The 7884-nt window shown below is 35.6% G+C and overlaps 1 non-coding gene across 1 annotated transcript; it reads right to left on the bottom strand.

The window, feature by feature from the left end:
- Positions 1 to 1807: 1807 nt before the first annotated feature.
- LOC114006858 (U4 spliceosomal RNA) lies at positions 1808 to 1947 on the bottom strand. Its single transcript, XR_003548527.1, has one exon. It is a non-coding gene; the product is annotated as a U4 spliceosomal RNA (small nuclear RNA).
- Between the last annotated feature and the right edge of the window lie 5937 nt (positions 1948 to 7884).

A 7884-nucleotide genomic window follows, 5' to 3' on the forward strand; every position in this document is an offset into this window, starting at 1 on the left:
GTCATAGATGAAGAAAACCTGGTCAACTGAACTCCAAAGTCTATCTCTTCTTAATCTCATGCCAAACAATGAGAAAAACAGGAGCATCAGCAATGACAACTGTAAAAGAAGGTTAAGGGAACCTGGACTCCGGAGTCAACATTTTACTATGTAAGATGAGGTCACTTGGGAGGCCTGAGTCAATTCTTGACCCATGATAAAAGCATGACATGGTGGCCCACATCTATAGTGCTAGCTGCTTGAAAAGCTGAGGCAGGATGATGGTGAATTCGTGGTGGGCAGTCCACTGGTATACTTTTTAAAGCTATTATTTTCTCCTTTGCTCTAGTCATATGTGATGTAAGACGGAATGCCTCTGTTAATAGCCAGGAAGATAAAATCTTGCCACTAAACCAAAATCCCATCTAGTGGCTGACTATGATGTAATTCTTCTGGTGTCTTCCCTCAGCTGGAGTGTACCCTGATCTTTGTATGGTAGGTCATGAGCAGAAGCTGTGCTTACTAAAATGAAACCAAATGTTCTTAAGGGAAAACTAACAGGAGCTGAACACCACACCACGAATATTTGGCAATATATTGATAAATTGCATAATATTACATAAGGATTATATTGAAATGTTTGGAAAATTATATTTTGAATGCTATAGTTTGAGAGACTAGATTGAGAATAGATTGTTTATTTCCTTTATGGATAAAGACCAGTTGTAACAGCAGTCAGATGTTGCATTGTGAGGTTTCTCTGGGGAGGCAAACCCAATAGGATATGTATTGATATATAAGAGGGGATTTATTGAGGGAATCAATTTATGATTATGGTGCATATGGCCTTTGCCATGCTGGAGTCCCTGGGAGTGAGGGTCATTCCAAGTCCAGTGGCCACAGAAGCAGGGAAAGTGATTCTGAAACTCAGTGGGAGGCTAAAAGCCTGAGAATTTGGGGGTTTGCTCATGTAAATCCTGAAGTCTAAAGTAAGACAAGGCTTGAGTTCTGATGTCCAAGGGAACAGCAAAAATTGATCTTATTTACTCTCCCATTTCACTGAATGCAGCTAACAATAACTGCAGTTCCTTCTATAATATATTGGATCATGGGGAAACATTTTTGCACAGAAAAACATGTCATGACTTTTCCCAGTGAACTAATATTTTGTCTTCAAGTTTCAGTTGCCAGATCTTTGTCACTCTTAAATTCAAAATTCAACAAAGCCTTAGCGGACAAATATTTGCATTAAAACTATTCACTATTGTGTAATGCACATAGTCTTTTGTCTAATTTCCAATGAAATATTTTTCATTTTCTCTAAAACCTCCTCAGAGCAGACTTCATTGTCCATTTTTCTATTAGTATTCTGGTCCCTACCATTTAACCAATCTCTAAAAAGTTCCAGATCACTTATAAACTATTCTTCTCCTGGGCCTTCACCAGACTGTAGACATTTCCTGGTGGTCTCTTCCAAATTTTTCCCCATTACCTAGTTTCAAAGTTGTTTCCACATTTTCAGATGTTTCTAGCAACAGAATCCTGCTCAAATATGCCAATTTCTGCCTTGATCTGTTGTTTCATTATTTATAGAAACAGCTGAGACTGGATAAATTTATTAAGACATAGACATTAATCTAGTTCATGGTTTGAAGGTACAAGGTCAAGGGACCAATTTCTGGTTAGGCTACAGCATGGTAAAGGGCATGATCTTGAGCAGAGTGTCTATCTTTAAGTTTCTGTTCTGGTCTCCTTTTCCTTCTTCTAAACCCAACAGAACTCAATCACAGGGGCCCACCCTAATTACCTCTCACACCTAAAAACCACACTCTGGGACAGCATGAAAGAATTAAGGTTTACTGATCATCTTTACGGTACAACCAAGTCCCAACACATGAATTTTTCAATTAGCAATAATCGCGCCTTGGATAAACCTCATTGGCTATGGTACTGTCACTGCGCAAAGCTGGCGACCAACACATGAATTTTTGAGGAACCAACACTTATCCAAACTGTAACAGGTATTAATGAATATTGTTTGTTTCCATTGAAAAGTATGCCATCACATTTTTTATTCACCTATATGAAATTGGAAGCATACAAGTGACTAATGGGTGCTTGAAAGAGAACTGAAATGAGAGTCAATGAAGAAAGATACTAAACCACATTATTTTTTTGAGACTTAAAATTACCCTTAAATAAGCAAGTCGTCAGGAGCCATCATCTATTAGCTAATTTTTCTACATGTAAATTAAAAAAAAAAGAATGCTCTTTGTTGCAAAATTCCATACACATAAGCTTATACATACATACATATAAATACATTTATCTATCCCTTTACCTATTTTCCTATACTTCTGTTACATGTAGATGTTTTTTTTCTTTTTAAGTTTAGACAACCATTAAAATAAGTCCATTTCCCAGGGAACTACAGCATATCTAGTTTTTAGTGTATTGTGTTTACATTTCCTGCTGGCTTTCCTGATTGAATTGCTTGCTGTTATTTAGCGTTTGCTGAGATGAATAGGCAGGGAGTCAGCTCAGAACATAACATTACATATGAGTCACTGCCTAATGATACAGAGAGTGGTAGTCTAGTCTACAATTTAAAACAAGTGTGGTATATTTGGAAAACAATTGGAGATGATTTGAATGGCAAAATGGCAGTTCCAAATACTGATAGGCAATTTGTGTAGTATTTCCACAATTAAATAATATGGAACGGTTTTTTGCCTATTTATCTTGCCATTCCACATTGCATTTACAAGAAGATTGCAAAGAAAACTGCCAGCCTGTATAATCGTCTTTACGTTCTAATTTTTAAGTGACTCATGGCTATTAAATTCATTGGATAATAAATATTTAATTTATTAATATTTAATTAGTAAGTAGAATAATAAATGAAAATGGCATAGTTTTGGAGACTTCCTGGCACAGAATGTAGAAAGCTGGGACTTACATAACTGAAAGAAACAGAAAGATAAGACAATATTTCACCAAATCCAGTCAAATTCCTTTTTAACTGAATGTCAAACTATCAGCTATAAATTGTATTTAACAAGTATTCACATTTTAAATGTAGTCCTAAGAGTATTTAAATTTAGAATGATTGTTGGATATATAGATTCACTTTTAGGATAAAAGTAAGTTAAAAAATACATGTACAGAATTGTAGGAGTAATCCCAGTGTTGACATAGAGTTGAAAATAACTACCAAAATAAATCAAAGAATATTCATAACACCTAAAGTCATCACCGGATTACAATAAACTATATTGTCTTTCCTCCCTTAGCCAAGTCTGTGTTCCTAAAGCTCATCATAAAACCTGAAAATAAAGCTGTTATATATGGAGAAATCTCAGAAAGCCATTTTTTTCCCTTAAATTCACTTGTAATCGAATTAGTCGTAGGATTTTTTGTTTCTGATACCAGTCTGCTAAGTTTAGGAGGTTGAGAAATACTACTGAATGCACCAACAGAGGAGAACCTTTAAACATAAAAAGTTCAGCAAAAGGACAACCAATTTGCTATAGGCCATACACTGCTCTCAAATTCAAAGTGTTCTGCTAAACTCTAACCCCAGTGAAATCCTGAAAGTCACGTTATCCTCCTTGAAGACGAAAGAAAATTTGTGGTTTGGAATTCCATACTATGTTCCTTACTCCTATGGCAAACTAGGAGCAAGCACACTTTCACGTTAGAGTTGGGGAGGTGCAGCGTGGAGATGAGTGACCGTTTTCTGCTGTGGCTGCACGAAAACGTGACAATCTGAACAAACTGTTTATGCCTATTATAGCTACCACGGCAGGCAGTGTTTATGCTTCCTTCTTATGTGCCCAGTTGAAATGAAACAAACTGCTGAAGATAAAAATGGGGTCCTGGGACCAGCAGATAGCGTAATGGCTACCTCGCTGGACTCCCACGTAGTCCACCACAGCTCGAGTCCTGGACCCTGTGGCTTAAACTCATGAGGGGCACGTGTGCATGTGTGCCCAAGATCCTGAGAGGAGAATGGAGGAGAAGGGATTGCAGCCTGGCTATCCCCCCTGGCTATCCACCCCTGACCAGCACATACACCCTATAGCAAAAACCTCTCCAAAAACAAACAAACAAACAAACAAAAAAATAGGGTCCTGAAGTTGGCAGAAACTTCCGGGAACATCTTATACATGTATTGAGGTTAGCTGCTTATTGTACTTGAGAAAAATGAGAGCCAAAGACTCAGAGAAGAAGACAAGCTATTGAACAATAGTGCGCACATCATAATAGTATCCGAATAATTGAACATTCACTCATTTGTGTTTTTATGTCGGTCACTCAGCCATGAGATTGTGGTTATGAGATATTTGTGAGAATAGGGATGACTATTTTCATGTTCTCAGATGGAAGATTGTAAAAAGGTAGTCTCTGTTGATTTACTGACATGCATAGTAAGAAGTCTTTAACCTGAAAAACATGTTTTTCCCCTCATTGTTAGCAAATAAAATTTACATTTTCTCATGTTTATGTCTATATTATTGGTATGCTTGCATTATTTAGATATTGAATGCTGAAAGCTGAAAAATACAGTTACTTCTCAATGTTGCTACTAATGAGAGAGAATAGTAATGCAGATAATATACAAATCAGAAATATGCAATGCATTTTTAAGTTTGGGTGGTTCAAAAATATTCTCTTCCTAATTTCTTGTTACTTAGGTGACCATGGCGTTAACTTCAAGAATTTCCTTTCCTTTTCTTTTTTTTTTTAGCCAAATATAAACTGATGATGAGAGAGACATCCCTGAAGGGTAGATTCTGGGCCACGAGGCAGTTATTCTGCAATTCAATATATGATACCACAGTCCGCTGAGTGTATAGGCCACCCAGAAATAATATGAAGCTTATTGCTTATTAAAGTATATTGCCATTTACTTTGACCCTTGACAAACTCTATTCTTCAAGGATTTTTCTCTCTTTTTTTTCCCCTCCTGACAGGTAATGATTTCAAAAGATCTATTAGATATTATATGCATAATGAAAGTGCAAAGCTTCCTGTCAGGCACAATAGGCTGCATTTTTTTATTTGAGACCTCCAAGTTATACTGTGTCATAGGTACTTGGAAGGTCAGTGAGGACTGAGTCTGTTTTCTATCTCCTTTCTCAAGCAGGTATTAGCAAAGTTACTTGGTTAATGCATAATAGTTTTCTTCCTCCCTGCCACCCCACCTTTGTCATGAAGGTCAGTTTCTTCTTTCATAAATAGGAGGTCAATGATGTTCTCTATTCCAGTGATTTCCATCCTATTCGCTACTATGTACTTTAAGTTTTCAGTAACATAGACCAATAAAAGTGAGCTCATTCATTTCTTTCTTATATATAACAAACAAAACAAAACCAAACCCATAGTGTTAAGGGCAGATTCTCAAAGGATAACGACTTTAAAACATCACCTCTAATCCTATCGCTACCTTTACTTTTGCATATTCTCTTTCATATACTTTTTTACATAATCTCAATCACAGCACAGATACCACATTTTGTATTTCCTTTCAAGCTCAAAATTTTGCCCTTAATACTTACGAATAGTAGTCATAACACGCTTTCAATAGCTGCAGATAATTATGTTGTACCAGACTTTATCTAATGTGACTTTACAAGTTGGACTTTTTTTTCACTATTATGGAAAATGATGCAACAAATATTTTCATGCATACAGTTTGAAATGCTATTGAATTACTTCCTTACAGTAAAATGCTATGATCAGGATGTTTGAAAAATGAACATCAGAATTTAAGATCTTTTTCATAAATTCTCATGATCATTTACAAAAGGTCTGCACAAAATTATAATGTCACCAGCTCTGAATAAAGATGCCAACTTTATAAGAATTATCATTCAGTATAATCATTCATGTTCTATTATAACATTTTTTGTCTTCTTCCTGGGTGCTCTTTTGGCATTGTGTGGTAACTCACTAAAAAGATTTTTGTCATAAGTTTTGCAGTTCTGATTTTTTATTTTGGTATAAATTTCTCATAATCTTACATGTAATTGTATTGGGACCCTCATTTTTTTCTGACAAATATCTAAACTATTACATTACTTATATTATCATCTTTCTATTTTAATTATAAAAACAAATGTTTGAAAAGCTTATATGTTTAAATTTGTAGGTTATATCTTTTTTATTTATTCTGTAATTTCAGAGCTAAAAGTTCATTATTTTTTCCACATGGCTAATGACTGTTCCTTACATTTGAAGTATTTTTCAGTAGATGTAGAAAATGTTTAGTTTTATATGCATTGCTCATGGTTCAGGGTGTTAAGGGCATAAAATCCACCTGCTCATTTCTTACTCTGCTCAAGTTTTTATATTTTTTAAAGAATTATTTATTCATATTATTTTGTATGCTATCATCTATTTATTTTTAATTTGATCAGAAAGAGACAAAGAGAGAGAGAGAGAAAGTGAGAAAGTGAACTGCCAACTATAAGACTTGAATCATGGTCAGCCATGTGGGAGCGCCTTAATCACTACTACACGTGCTGCCCCTCTGCTTAAGTTTTTAATTCCATTTTTCTGATTTTTTTTTTTGAGAGGTTTATGCTATAGGGCATGTGTGCTTGTCAGAAAGACAGAGACAGAGGGATAGAAGACAAGAAATCACCTCCTGGGTGGATGGCCACACTGCAATCTCTTCTCCTCCATTCTCCTCTCAGGATCTTGGATACACATGCACACTTGCCCGGCATGAGTTTAAGCCACCGGGTCCAGGACTTGAACCACGGTCAGCTACATGGGAGTTCAGTGATATAACCATTATGCTAACTGCTGGTCCCAGCCATTGTTCTGAATATTAAGTAATCCACTTAAATAATGGTATTTGAGTAATACTTTTGAACTTATGATTTGGAAATTCTCATTATATATTGACAAAAATTCATACCACAAATTGATTTCTGGGGTATCTTCATCAGATAAAACTTCAAGAACCAAGGCTGGTAAATTGACTGTTTCTTATGATGTATTGTTTTTCTTGAGATCTGTTATAAAATAAGTTTAGAAAAAAAAATCATGGAGGGACCAGCAGTTGGTGTAATGGTTATGTCGCTGGACTCCCACATAGTCGATAACGGTTCACGTCCCCAACCTGGTGGCTTAAAACTTATGCCCGGCATGTGTGCGTGTGTGCTCCAGATCCTGAGAGGAGGAGGAGAATGGAGGAGAAGGGATTGCGGCGTGACCATCCCCCCTGGGGGGTGATTTCTCGCTTTCTGTCTCTCTGTCTCTGTCTGTCTGGCGAGCTCATGTGCCCTATAGCAAAAACCTCTTAAAAAAAAAAAAAAAGGAAAAAAATCATGGACATTTTAAGAAATGGTACATTATTTACAGTGAAGAGTTTGTTTACTATATAATCTTATAAATTGTGTATTCATCTAGATAGTTATTTAATTTCTATGCATTATAACTTTTATAAATTTGAACTTGGATGAAATCTTCCTCTAATTTTTCTCTAAAAATTTCTCCTTCTGTGTCTATTCATTTTGGTTTTAATGGGGTTAATTGGCACATTAAGACTTATTGATAGTAGTAAGTGTTTGTTTTCATTGAAATAGTGTCTGTTTTTGGTAAGTAATTTTACAGAAATGACTTTCCCCAGCATGAATTAGTGCTACATCTGTTTAATTTTCGGTTAATTTTGTGAGGTAGTTTGCCCACCATTTCTTATTTAGTCTTTTTGTCTTTTTAATTGAATTTGGGTGCCCTATTGTTAGTCATATGTTATTGGGGCTGATTTTAACACTGAGTTTTCAGTTGTCTTCCTAATTTTGTTACTCATTAATGATCTAAGCCATCATCATTGTATATTCTACTGGTGGACTGTTGTCTTATTTGTTTTGATATACAATTACGGAATCTTCC

The sequence above is a fragment of the Tupaia chinensis genome, unplaced genomic scaffold (genome assembly GCF_000334495.1).
Source record: "Tupaia chinensis unplaced genomic scaffold, TupChi_1.0 Scaffold000093_1, whole genome shotgun sequence".
Lineage (NCBI taxonomy): Eukaryota > Metazoa > Chordata > Mammalia > Scandentia > Tupaiidae > Tupaia > Tupaia belangeri.